Source organism: Oncorhynchus clarkii, chromosome 15 (genome assembly GCF_045791955.1).
Source record: "Oncorhynchus clarkii lewisi isolate Uvic-CL-2024 chromosome 15, UVic_Ocla_1.0, whole genome shotgun sequence".
NCBI lineage: Eukaryota > Metazoa > Chordata > Actinopteri > Salmoniformes > Salmonidae > Oncorhynchus > Oncorhynchus clarkii.
Genome location: NC_092161.1, coordinates 39,820,322 through 39,835,384, shown reverse-complemented (window position 1 = coordinate 39,835,384; position 15,063 = coordinate 39,820,322).

Sequence of the window (15,063 nt, the reverse complement as noted above, 5' to 3'; positions counted from 1 at the left end):
AAAGTCCTTTGGAGAGGCATGCAGGACAGCAATTACAACCAAGACATAGGCTGGTCAGTGAAGAGCATAGGCAATAGAAATGACATGACCTTGCACTGAGATTGCGCACACAGGTGTTCATGGGAGTGTCTCTGTTTATAGCACATCAGCCAATGAGGGTAACACTGACAAAATCATTGACAACATTCTGAGCGCAATTCTCTTACATTTCTGAATTTAGGATTTGTTTTCTGCTCTGTCCATTACTGACATGAGACATGCAATAGCCCTACTGTCTATCATCACTAAGGTTTTTGGGGGATGATGAACACTTGAGTGGTGATGATGATGATTCAGTTTTGGGTCAACTTGGGGCCTTTGCATGAGGACTTTTACATGCTGTGTTGATTAATACTCTAGGTATTGTCTCATCTGCTTAACACTTCAAAAGACTTACGGTATATAGTCTAGGATATTATTGTTGTGGAAACAGGCCCTTTCACCATTGAGCTGTATGGAATAGTAGAATTTATGCCATACACACATTTTAAATAAGTAATTTATCTAAAAAAATGTGTTCTAATACTACTTTTCAGTCATCTAATGTGCAGAGTGGGCCAAGATGTGATCTGCTACCCACAGTGCATTTTTTAATCTTTCACTTTTCTCCTTCACTTGACTTCAGTATATAATCCAGATTTGAAACATCAATTCTCAGTGGATTGTATGACTTTAATGTAATTTTACTGTACACTTTACACAATTTTCAAAGTAGAAAAGGTGTGCCCTTTCCACCCAGTGTTGGCCTAGAGAATTGGTAATTTATAACCCAACTGCTAAGCTATAGCAGTTGGGTTACTGCTTCGACACAGTGTACACTTCACAGCCCATAAAACGCACTCCTATATAACCTTTCAGACAGCAACAACAGGAAGAATGTTAAGACTACATAACATTGTAAAAGTAAAAGTAATTACAGAAATAAATGAAAAAAAGAATGTAACATTATAGAAGTAAAAACAGATATTTTGTTAGTCTAGATTGTCATTGGTTTCAGTGGAACAATTTCTTTCCTCTTTCTTACATTAATTCTCTAACTGTGGTATGTAGATAACAATTTCCTTTCTAGGGTCTCAGCACTAAATCCAGTCATTAGTCACATGCGCCAAATACAACAGAGGCAAATACAGTGAAATGCTTACTTACGAGCCCATAACCAACAGTGCAGTTTAAAAAAATATGGATAAGAAAAATAAATAAAAGTAACAAGTAATTAAAGAGCAGCAGTAAAAAATAACAATGTATAAGGGGGTGCCAGTACAGAGTCAATGTGCGGGGGGGGCACCGGTTAGTTGAGGTAGTACGTACATGTAGGTAGAGTTATTAAAGTGACTATGCATAAATGACAACAGAGAGTGGCAGAGGTGTGGAGAGGGGAGGGGGGGCAATGCAAATAGTCTGGGTAGCCATTTGACTAAATGTTCAGGAGTCTTATGGCTTGGGGGTAGAAGCTGTTTAGGAGCCTCTTGGACCTAGATTTGGCGCTCCGGTACCACTTGCTGTGCTGTAGCAGAAAGAACAGTCCATGACTAGGGTGACTGGAGTCTTTGACAATATTAAGGGCCTTCCTCTGACACTGCCTGGTATAGAGGTCCTGAATGGCAGGAAGCTTGGCCCCGGTGATGCACTGGGCCGTTCCCACTACCCTCTGTAGTGCCTTGCGGTCGGAGGCAGTGCAGTTGCCATGCCAGGCAGTGATGCAACCAGTCCGGTGCTCTAAATGGTGCAGCTGTAGAACCTTTTGAGGATCTGAGGACCCATGCCAAATCTTTTCAGTCTCCTGAGGGGGAATAGGTTTTCACGACTGTCTTGGTGTGCTTGGACCTTGCTAGTTTGTTGGTGATGTGGACACCAAGGAACTTGAAGCTCTCAACCTGCTCCACTGCAGCACCATCGCTGAGAATGGGGGCATGCTCTGTCCTCTTTTTCCTGTTGTCCACAAACATCTCCTTTGTCTTGATCACGTTGAGGTTGTTGTCCTGGCACCACCTCCTCCCTATGGGCTGTCTCGTTGTTGTCGGTGATCAAGCCTTCCACTGTTGAGTCATCGGAAGATTTAATGATGGTGTTGAAGTCGTGCCTGGCCGTGCAGTCATGAGTGAACATTGAGTACTACAGTTCTACAGTGGATGTCAGCTTTAAACATTTGTGCTTCTGTCTGTGTGCCAAACGAGCACGGTGTAAGTTCAATTTGTGGTTGCTGATCCACAACACTAGCTCCTCAAAGTCCAATTTGTGCAACAGGTTTATTTGGAAGTTCTGGAAGTTTGGATAGAATCTTCCAGGTGTCAAAACAAGCACCTTCTGATCAAGGAGCACACTTACCACATGATTGATGTCTTCAGATCTACTTGAGATTGAGTGTTTTCCAGACTCTGGCTTCAGCTCACAGTCATTATCAAATCGCTGCATGAGGACTGTCTGCGCTTCAACGGTCCTGCTGACGTTCTGTGTCAAACTGGACCTAGGCCCCTTGATGTTGGATGAGGACTTTTGTGAGGCGCACATGGTGTTTGTAGTTCTTGCATCAAATACTTTGGTATTGCTCTGTTCCGATTACCTTGAAAACATATACCAATTATTTCCAAAGGACCTTTTTGTACCGGAAGTAGTTGCAACAGTGGCCTTAATAAATAAAAGGAAAATAAGGTTTTAACATCTGAGACTGGTGTTATATATTTGCAATGGTAAACGTTGTGTATGTGCCACATACAATTGTCTATATCAGTTACTTCATTGTCAAGGAAAAATAAAAACTATGTATAAATTATTTAGGCTAAAATTGTCACTATGATCAACTGAAGATGTTACTAAATGTGGCCTACAAATGTGAGCCTGTAGGACTTGTTTTAGACCTATATGTATGATAAGTCTATGAAGAGTGTAATGATTAATACTGGGATAATAAACAAACAAACAATCAAACAAAAGTTCACCTGTAGATGGCGGGCTTATTGCATTGACAAAAGTTAGCTGTAGATACCTATGCTGTTCGAAGTTAAGGCACTTACTTAACTATGCGATGATCACTTTCTTTGTTATCACTTACAGCCGATGATGCACCAAAAAACGGTGCTTGTAGTGGTTGAATCCCTATATCTGGCGACTGGTCATCTATTGCTGGGGCTGGGTCCCTGAATAGGCCTCGTCTCTCTGGACTCTCTGTGCTTTCCTGAACTGACAGTCGTTTGGTACTTCTGGGGGTTGAAACAGCCGAGGCATATCTTTTCATTCTAACTCTAGAATTTGCTCTTGCCCTCACAAAACAGCCGATTCTTTCCACGTCATTAGCACTTCTTTTATATTTGAGTAGAAGTTTGCGACAGGAGCCACATACTGCTTTTGAAAACCCATTACTCAGCGTGACAGGTCCCGTTATCTCTTCTAAAACCTCTTCGCAATAAAAACGATTTACCTTGGAAAAGTTTGGCTTTGTTCCTATTACATTCGTACAATTCAACACATATTTTAGGTGTAACTTATTTTGATGGGGTTTTAATCAGCGATTTCACACCTCCCACGACACTAATCTAGTGAGCACCTTAGCTAGGTATTTGATTGGTTTAACATGTTGCAAGGTGTCACTGATTTACACCGGGTTTACTTTTAATTTTTTTAATTTTTATTTATTTTAATTTTACCCCCTTTTTCTCCCCAATTTCATGGTATCCAATTGTTAGTAATTACTATCTTGTCTCATCGCTACAACTCCCGTACGGGCTCGTGAGAGATGAAGGTCGAAAGCCATGTGTCCTCCAAAACACAACCCAACCAAGCCGCACTGCTTCTTAACACAGCGCGCCTCCAACCCAAAGTCCGTGTGTGTGTGTGTGTGTGTATTCTAATTAGCCAATTTGCAACCAGTTACAACTTTTTAGCAACTTTCCAACTACTTTGCATGTTAGGTAACCCTTCCCCTAACCCTAAATTTAACCATTTAACCTAACTCCCAACCCTAACCCCTAGCCTATCTAACATTAACCACCTAGCTAACATTAGCACTAGCCACTTAGCCACCTAGCTAATGTTAGCCACAACAAATTGGAACTCGTAAAACATAATAACTTTGCAAATTTGGAACATATAGTACAAATTGGACTTCGTAGCATATCATACGTATTGTATTTCGGAACCTATCCTACGAATTGGATGATGGACATCCACTAATTAATACCATACCATGCGAAATGTAGCATGTCATACTAATTGGAGTGTCCCGGATTTACATTTACTATGTTACGTCTATCCCCGAGTCCAGTTTGTAGAGAGAGGAAAAAACACCGAAAGAGAAGGTATCTAATTCTGCACTTAACAGAACTCGAAACACGAAAATAGTATTTCAACCTTTTGCTTCCAGTCCCTGGCAAGGTGTTGCACAACTCTTGATTAAGTGTAATGTTTCAAAGTGTCTCAGGATGATGTGTTTTAATACTCCAGGAAAGCTAAGGTTTTGTCTCCTTCACATTGGCGGCAGCTCAGTTGCCACTAATTTTGGTGTTTTAAATGACTCATTTGTAGACAAGTATGGTTCTGGTTAGATGGAGAGAGAATGTTCCTTTAAACAATACCCACTGTTATAGGAACAGTTTTAGGCAGGGTAACCAGTGACTATGAGAGACTGGTATTGTGTTGGTTGGCTTAAAACCCTATGTAGCACTCACTGCCTTTCTGCCTGACTGTTTGGCTGATCTATGTGTTTCTTGTTCTCTGGTGTGTCGCTAAGAGAGAATACTTTATTGAAAAATACTGTAATGTTATGTTATGCCAGGTTGCAGTTGCAAATGAGAACTTGTTCTCAACTGGCCTACCTGGTTAAACAAAGGTGAAATAAATAAATAAATGTGTTAAGCTGATTGGACATCCCCAACACATACACAAACACCCACTAGCACACACACGGACACGCACACACACTCCCACACAATGTGTCCTCTAGGTTAACTGAGGTAGTTGATTGTGAGTATGTGCATGGTCAGGGGGTGTGGTGGATGGGTAAACAATGTCAGAGATAAGGTCTCCCTTACCAACTGACAATCAGTTAGTCTCATTACTTTATCTTCTCTATAGCTACTCCTCTCCATAGACTCTCCAAGTCTGTGTGTGTGTGTGTGTGTGTGTGTGTGTGTGTGTGTGTGTGTGTGTGTGTGTGTGTGTGTGTGTGTGTGTGTGTGTGTGTGTGTGTGTGTGTGTGTGTGTGTGTGTGTATGTGTGTATGTGTGTGTGTGTGTGTGTGTGTGTGTGTGCCTCAGCAGTCCTGGAAGAAGTGTGGAAAAGGCTGTTTCTAATGGCTCAGGGTTTAGCGGTAGTTGATTAAGGAATGTCTCTAAACACCCCTTGGGGGGTTCTCAATGGCTAATGTAAATACTGTTTACGTAATAGAGCTACTACCCTGACCTCCCCTACCGGTCTCAACCCACCCCACCCTCCCCTCCTTTCCTTCCCTTACAGAGCAGAAAGACTAAAGACTGTTCGTAAACTACTGTCTGAGTCTTGTTTGGAGATGGTAATTGAATGGCTACACTCTCTCTAAATACTCCTCGTCTTTCATTAGGTAGGACTGCAGGGTAGGCAGCTGGACAGAAAGATAAATATTTAGTTACTATCTGTCTGACCTTAATGCTAGCTGGCTGACACATACACATGTGCTCAAGCATGGGCGTACACACACACACACACACACACACACACACACACACACACACACACACACACACACACACACACACACACACACACACACACACACACACACACACACACACACACACACACACACACACACACACATCCTGCAGTTTTCTGTTCTTCTTCGCTGGTCACATTTGTAGTAGAGAGCCAGACCGACACACCGAAAAACAATGTATTCAGAGCTAATATGCAAAAGGTTGGCTTGTGAATGCTACAGAGAAAATGCTATACAGAGCAGAGTGGCGATCACATGCAACAGTAAGTCCTCTGAACAGTTTGTTGTATTCCAAGCTGTAATGTACCGTTCAGTTCACTGACCAGAGGCCATCACACTAAATGCCCCGTAAACACACGCACTGAGCGAACAATAGGGAATAGTTTCAGGGAGTGATTTATGTCCATAATGTTACTGTAGCCTCTACTCCAGAGAAACATATTGTGTGTGTGTGTGTGTGTGTGTGTGTGTGTGTGTGTGTGTGTGTGTGTGTGTGTGTGTGTGTGTGTGTGTGTGTGTGTGTGTGTGTGTGGACTAACAGATCGAGCTTGTAATGTTAGCGGGCACATATGGCACCTCAGCCTTTGACATCATGGAGTTGTATTGGAATGGAAACACTGACACTGAGCTGAACAGCATACATATTATTGCTTAATAAAGGCAAATTCTTCTTCAATTTTTATACCACAGGCTCTCCTTATTAAAGACCACTGTCTATTTACAATACAGCGTACATTTAGGGCCCTACCATTCCATGTTTGCATTTGCACAAAACCCATGTAGAGAGAAAAGACAGAGAAGGCAGAAGAATGGATGAATAGATGCGAAGAAAGGGAGGAGGATGAGAAACGGGGGTTTCAGGGTGAAAAAGACGAGTCTGAAAATATATATAAGCTGTGTGTTTCCAGGGGCTTTAAAGGACAGAGTAAGTGTAATGTGACAATCAACACATGTATTTTGTGAAGTTTCAATCACATTCAAAGAGAGGACCTCGGTTATTAAATGAATCTGTTTTAGGTCACAAATTTGTCTGACTGATGGAGAAAGAGAGAGAGAGAGAGAGAGAGAGAGAGAGAGAGAGAGAGAGAGAGAGAGAGAGAGAGAGAGAGAGAGAGAGAGAGAGAGAAGAGAAGGAAATGTGAGAAAGTTTGTAGATGCATGCTTAGATAAGGATCAAAGTCAATGCTGTCTATCAAGTTCTCTTCCATGTTGTGGGTGCAGTCAGAGAGGGTAAGCCTACAGCAGGTGGAACTAGAATGTCTTCATAGTCATGATGGTTGTAGAGACACACTAATGAGTCCAACCCAGCAGGAGGCAGGGTCTCATGTGGCAAATCAAAGAGTCTGGGCTATGGGAGTATATGGGAGTGGTGTGTGACACAGGATGGCAAAGCCAAAGCGGGCACAGATGTCAAAGTAAACACATAGCCAGAGGCCATACAGGGCTCCAGATGACTTTCGTTCCTCCTTAGCTTAACACAGCTGTACTGCTGATTAGAGGAGAGGGAGACGGAGAGGATATCTGACAATGCTGTGAGTAAAACAAGCCTTCGCCCACATGCAAGTGACAGAATGGTCACTTTCCATTATAGATACAGAATAAATGGTATTTCATTCAGGAAATGGTTAACCCACTGTTCCCCAGTAGGCCACCATTGTAAATAAGAATGTGTTCTTAACTGACTCGCCTAGTTTAATAAAGGGCGACAAAAAAAAGTGTTATTAAAAATAGAGGGTTTCACACAATTCGCCTGGGTTTGTCCATACCAGAGCAAGTCACCACATCTTACCCCCCACAACCCACACCCATACTACACCCAACAACAACCCTGTTTTGGGAACCCCACACACATACACTCATACCCAAACTAACACACCCCTACGTGGGACTGGGTCACATTCTCTCCCCACCCACACCCCACAACCCCCCAGACGAGGGAACAGCCAAGTCCTCCCCCAAAACTATTCCTGTTTTATTTCCCCCTGAAGGAAAGATGTTACCCTCAAAGGAAAGGAAAGGTAACAATAAACTAATTGTGGGTTTGGAATCCTTGGGAACACAAAAATAAGGGTATGCGTCCCAAATGGCACCCTATTCGCTATTACCTCCCCCTAAAGGACCATCATCCCCGAGAGAGAGAGAGAGAGAGCGAGAGAGAGAGAGAGAGAGAGAGAGAGAGCTGGTTTAAACCAGTTTGTGGAAATTATGGGTCTCATGGCAGCTGGAATTACACTATTCAGAGCAGAGGTTCTGTTACCATCCTTGTTGAAACTTCACGTCCTTCTACTTGTCAAAAGTAGTGCACTATGTAGGGAATAGGGCGCTATTTGGGATGAAACCGTACCTTGTTCTTGTTCTTTCCCAGCTGACATTCCAAACTAAAGGGCACATCCCTAGCGTGCATTCGAAGATGACCCAGTCGCCAGGTGCTTGTTCACATTTCTCCAGTGGTGTTTACAAACACTAATTATAAAACATTCCTAGGGGAACGAGGTATCAGGACAGACATACAGATAGGCCCATCTGGCAAGAAACCGCAGACAGCCCTGACTAGAGGCCAAAGTGAGCAGTGCCCCTGTATTTGTTTAGAAATAATTTTTTTTGGGGGGGGGGAACTGTGTTTCCATATAGCTAGTGCTGACACTGAGGACTTCTGAAGAGCAGATTTAACAACCTCTGCATCTTTAAGACAGTTATTTGTGAGAAGGTATAAATGCCAGCTAAAAAGTACTAGAGGCCTGGGTCTTGGCTCCACGTCAGAGTAGGTCCACTGAGGATGTGGCTCAGTGAGACACTGGGGCCAAGCCATGGAGATGGAAACACAAAAGTCTAACCCTTTTGGGTAAAACACTGGGTTAAGTCCTTAGTGGAAGTGGAAATCCGCCATCACTGTCACAGAGCGTAGCACTTGCAATGCAAAGTTTTGAGATCGATTCCTGCTGGAGACACCCATACAAAAATGTATGCACACACGACTGTGAGTCGCTAAGATCATTTGCTAAATTGCTTATATTACTATAAGAGTATCCTTTACATTTACAGTAGCCTCATGACAGAGATATGGAACTGGTGTGGAAATATCTACTCTATGAAGGACTGTCATTTTTATCCATCGCTGACAACAGTCAATGAATGTTGTATCTTTCTGAGGGTCTCCCATTTGACAAATCCGACAGGCTTTATTTCTAGCAGTCAGCTGGAGGTCTCTCTGTGTGCATCCCAAATGGCACCATATTCCTTATATATATATAGTGTAATACAAGCATCCAGGGGGCCATTTGGGATGCTCTCCTTCTCTGTTACTGAAACCAAAATAATAGTTTAATTGAATTAGGCTCTGTGCTATTACATGTAATTTAGCCGCAATGAGAAAAAACACAGGCAGGTTTTGTTTTTGTCTATTGGCTGGATGTAATCTCACTGCCTCGTCTGAACCCATTAGTTTCTCCAGCTCTGTCTGACTCTGATATTTCATGTTGCGTGCGTGTGTGTGTGTGTGTGTGTGTGTGTGTGTGTGTGTGTGTGTGTGTGTGTGTGTGTGTGTGTGTGTGTGTGTGTGTGTGTGTGTGTGTGCTTGCGTGCGTGCGTGCGTGCGTGCGTGCGTGTGTGTGTGTGTGTGTGTGTGTGTGTGTGTTTGTGAGAGTAAAATCAGCCAATTCATAGCAGCAATCTAAGAATTTCAAATAGGCCTCTTCTGAATATTGCCACTCAGCAAAACTGCTATCAGGCCAAATCTCATGAACCCTTAAGTAATTAGATTTTGGTTAAGAAGTCTGTGGCAACCAATTACCAGAGGTGGAATGGAGTCTGGGGCTGCTTCCCAAACGGCAGTCTATTCCCTATATCAGTGTTCCCCCACTGGCAGCCGAGGGACATAAAGACTGTAAAAAAAACAGGAAATCAGCTCCAAGTGATTTTCATTTTGGAAATCTCTTCCAAAGTATTCCAACGCTTAATAGAGAGACATACATATGTGATCGCATACAAATTTTAGCAAGGTTTGAAATTATTACCTTTTCGTCAAATATTATATCTGTTTGTGCTTCTAGCGGTAAATTTGTACAAACTGAAACAGACATTCATGTGTTCTCTGTCTAAAAAGACAAACAAGCAACAAACTGAACAAACTAGAATAACTGATGTGTCTGGTTAATACTTTTACTGCATTATTTGAAGATCCAAGAAGATATTTGTGAAATGCCACCGCACCAGCAGATGTTAGCTCAGCTCTCTGTCTGTCTGTCTGTCTCTCTCTCTGTCTCTCTCTCTCTCTCTCTCTCTCTCTCTCTCTCTCTCTCTCTCTCTCCTTTCCTGTCTATCTTAGTCTCTCTCCTTTCCTCTCTCTCTCCTTCTCTCTCTCTCGCTCTCCTTTCCTGTGTATCTTACACTGTCTCTCTCCTTTCCTCTCTCTCTCTCCCAAATTCAAAATCAAATTCTAGCTGCTTTTTTGGCATGAAAAACATTGTGTCAATATTGCCAAAGCAACCATGTATACAGTATACATTGGTAATACAATTATAATCAATAACATATGATAATATAAAATGGAAGTAAATAATAATACAAAATTAAATACAAAAATAGCAACAATAACAATATATTAGAAATGAAATAAATATAAAAAGCTAAACATGGAAAATGAAACTATTACTAACTTATAACTAAATGACTGTCATCTTCACCATCACATCATTACTACTACCACCACCATCATTAACCTGCTATCACTACCACCACCCTACTGCCCATACCACTACAATTTGGAATGATACACAACATGATACACAACATGGTCGTGCAGTGAACACATACACGCTCCTCTTTGGGTAGCCATGTCTTTTTATGTCTGCCGGTTTCTATTGCCAATTGGTGGCCACTCAGCCTGTACTTGGTAAGGATCTGTCTCTGCTTCGTATCTCTGAGTAGAGATAATCAGCCAATTCATATTCTCTGTTTAGGGTCAGATAGCAATTTAGTACGCTTTGGGATTTTGTTTCGCTTTTCCAATGTTGTAAATATGATTCCTTTGATTGGTTCATGATTTTGCTTATTGGAATTCTTTCTTTTGAAGCAGTGCTGGTGTCAGCTTGGTTGGTGAGGTCCAACACCAGCTGACTGAGAGGGCTCGTTTCTGGGCTCAGCTCTTGGGTTTGAAGTGCTTTAAATTGCAGACTTGAATTTGGACTTGAATTTAGATGTGGCTAACATTTTTAGTATCTTTTCTGTATTTTCATTACCACTGGAAAGCAGCCCAATTCTGCCCTACATGCATTAGTTGGTGTATTTCTGGACTTGTAGCATTTTACGACAGAATTCTGCATGTAGGGCTTCAATTGGATGTTTGTTCCACATATCAAAGTCAAGTTTATTGATTGGCCCCCAAACCTTACTTTCGTAAAGAGCTATTGGTAGGATTACACTGTCAAATATTTTGACCCAAATTCTAATATTGAATAATTGTTTTGTTATTGCATGCAATGCTCTGCGGGCTTTTTCTTTGAGTGCATTCACATCCATATTAATATATTCCGATACAGATATGGTCAGACCAAGGTAGGTGTAATTTTTTGTGTGTTCAATTATGGTGTTGTTCAGGGTGAATTTATATTTGTGTTTCTGACATCTGTTTTTTGGGGGGGAAATCATGATTTTCATTAGACCCAGGGCCCAATATTTTTACAGCCAGGGCCCAATTATGGCAATATTGCTCTAGAATGTTAAGGTTCTGTTGAAGACCTTCTTTGGTTGGTGATAGAAGTACCACATCATCAGCATATAGCATGTATTTTACCTCTGTGTCAAATAGTGTGAGTCCTGGGGCTGGAGAATGGTCCAACATGTCTGCTCATTCATTAATATAAATGTATATATAAAAGATTTGGACTCAAACAGAAGCCTTGTCTCACACCTCGACATTGTGAAAATAATTATGTTCTTTGGTTTCAGATTTTTATTGCACACTTGTTTTCTGTGTACATACATTTTATTAAGTCATACACCTTACCACCAAGCCCACTTTGGAGAATTTTGTAGAAAAGCCCTTCGTGCCAAATAGAATCAAATTATTTTTTAAAGTCAATAAAGCAAGCAAAGATTTTGCCCGCTTTTTTTTGGTGGACGTGTTTATTAATTAGTGTGTGTAAGGTGTATATATGGTCAGTAGTGCGATGGTTAGGGAGAAAGCAAAATTGACATTTACTTATTACATTTTTTTTGATAAAAGGTTTGGATTGTTGAATTCAAAATGCTACAGAAAACCTTTCCCGAGTTGCTGTTTATGCAAATTCCCCTGTAATTATTGGGATCTGATTTGTCTCCACTTTTGTGGATAGGGGAGATGAGCCCCTGGTTCCAGACATCAGGGAAGCAGCCAGAAGTTAAAACCATGTTGAACAATTTAAGCACAGCATTTTGCAACTCAGGTGTGCTGTTTTTCAGCATTTCATTTCTGATGTATCTAGACCACAAACCTTCCTTGATTTTATAGATTTTAGCTTTTCATTTAGTTCTTGTTGGGTTATTGGGTAATCTAATGGATTTTGGTTGTTTTTATGACTGATTCAAGCATGTTCAATTTTGTTGAATTTCAAATTAGTTCTGTTCTAAATCTTTTTGTGGGATGTTTTTTCATAGATTATCAAAAAAAAAGTTTTCCAAATTCCTTAATCTTGTATTGCTGGTATAATTAAATTTCTTGCGTTTCAGTGTATGTTTACACTGTTTCATAGTTTCAAAGTATTCATAGCGTAGCTCTGGGTTGTTTTGCTGCTTATGTTTTTCATTTCACATTTGTCTTAGGTATTTTCTAATTGTTTTACATTCGTTATCAAACCATTTTTCAGAAACTTTTTGTTTTTTGCTTCTGATGTTGCATGGTTTTCTCAAATTTGCTTTCGATGCTGCTGAGCAGTAAGTAAACCTCTCTCTCCTTTAATTCTCTCTCTCACTCTCTTACCCTCTCTCCCTTTACCTCTCTATAGTACCCTCTCTCTCTCTCCTTCTCTCTCTCTCCTTTCCTCTCTCTCCATCTTATACTCTCTCTCTTACCCTCTCTCTCTCTTTTACTCTCCCTCTCTCTTTCTCTCTCTACTTTAATTCTCTCCCTTTCTCTCGCTCTCTCGCTCCATTCTTCTCTCTATCTTACCCTCTCTCTCTATCTATCTTACGTCACTCTCTCTCTTTATTACCCTCTCTCTCTTACCCCCCTCTCTCTCTATCATACCATTTCTCTCCCTCTATCTTACCGTTTCTCTCTTTCCTTTCCTCGCTCTATCTTACACACTCTCTCTCTCTCTATCGCACCCTCTCTCTCACCCTCCATATCGCTCTCTCTCCCTCTCCTTCTCTCTGTCTTACCCTCTTTCTCTCCTTCTCTCTCTCCTTTCCTCTCTCCTTCTCTCTCTCTCTCTTACCGCCTCTCTCTCCTTTCCTCTCTCTCTATCTCGCTCTACTTTAAATCTCTCTCTCTCGCTTTCTTACCCTCTCGCTCTCTCTCTCGTTCCTTCTCTCAATCTTACTCTCTATCTTACCCTCTCTCTCTCTCCTTTCCTCTCTCTCCATTCCTCTCTCACTCTCTCTCTATCTTACCCTCTCTCTCTCCTTCTCTCTCTCCTGTCCAATCTCTATCTTACTCTCTCTCTCTCCTTTCCTCTATCTCACTATCTCTCTCCATCTTACCCTCTCTCTCTCCTTTCCTCTCTCCTTCTCTCTCTCTCTCTTACCCTCTCTCTCTTTCTCTCTCTTCTTTAAATCTCTCTCTTTCGCTTTCTTACTCTCTCTCTCTCCTTTCCAATCTCTATCTTACTTTCTCTCTCCTTTCCTCTATCTTACCCTCTCTCTTTTCTCTCTCTTTCTTTCGCTCTCGCTCTCCATTCTTCTCTATTTATTTTACCGTCACTCTCTCTCTTTATTAACCTCTCTCTCTCTCTCTCTCTCTCTCTCTCTCTCTCTCTTACCCCCCTCTCTCTATCGTACCATTTCTCTCCCTCTCTCTCTATCTTACCATATCTCTATCTCTAACTATCTTACCGTCTCTCTCTCTCTCCTTTCCAATCTCTATCTCACTCTCTCTCTCCTTTCCTCTCTCTATCTTACCCTCTTTCTCTCTCTCTCGCTTACCCTCTCTCTCGCTCCTTTCCTCTCTCTCTCTCCTTTCCTCTCTCTGTCTCACTCTCTTTCGATCTTACCCTCTCTCTCCTTTCCTTCTCTCTCTTACCCTCTCTCTGTCTCTCTCTCTCCCTCCATCTTACACTCTCTCTCTCCTCTCTCTCTCTCTCTCTATCTTACTCTCTCTCTCCATCTTACACTCTCTCTCACCCTCTCTCTCTCTCTCCTTTCCTCTATCTTACCCTCTCTTTATTTCTCTCTCTCTCCCTCACTTTATCTTACCCTCTCTCTTTATCTTACTCTCTCTCTATCTTACTCTGTCACCCTTTTGTATCGTAGTTTTTTCCAATTTTGCCAGAAGTTGTTTGTGTTTACTCAATCAGCGTCAGCTGCTTGCTGTTGTACTGTGCTTTTTTAGTTCTGAGTGTACGTTTATAGAGTTTTAAATTCTCACAGTAATGAAGGCGTAATTCACCATTATTTGGATCTCTGTGCTTTTGGTTGGATAGTGTTCTAAGTTTTTTCCTTATAATTTTACAATCTGCATCAAACCAGGTGTCATCTGTTGTCGTTTCTGTTTTATTTTTTATCAATTTCAGTTGTGCTTCTTTTGCCGTTTGCCTGAATATATAGTTGATGTTTTGTACGGCTAGATTGATGCCTTCTTTACTGTGAGTGAATGTGGTATCCAGAAAGTTATCTTTAGAGTGTTTGGATATTTTGGTTACAGGTTGCTTTCTGGTATTCTTCTGTGCTGTTTTGGGCCCATCTGTATGAATTTCTGATGTTGTATAGCTTACTGGGCTGTGAATGTGTGGTTGTTTCCATGTCTGTTCTTTTGAGGAACAATGTAATTTGACTGTGATTAGACAGAGGTGTTGGAGGCTTAACTGTGAATGAGCTGAGAGGTCAATGTCTGTAATCTTATAGTCTACTGTGCTGTGGCCAAGAGGTGAGCAGTAGGTGAAACTCCCCAAAGAGTCCCCCCATAACCTACCATTGGCAAAGTACAGACCCAGGCTTCTACAGAGCTGCAACAGATCCTTTCCGTTTTTGTTGACGGTGCTGTCACTGTTGTTTCTATGGGGGAGATTAAGGCAATTACAAACAGTATGGCCTGTAATAAAGCTGTCCCCTCGTGTGGTTGTTTGATCAGGTAGTATTCCTGTGAGCGCATTTGTGTCCCCACAGATGAGCACATTTCCCTGGGCCTGGGTCTCTTCCTCAAGGGTGGG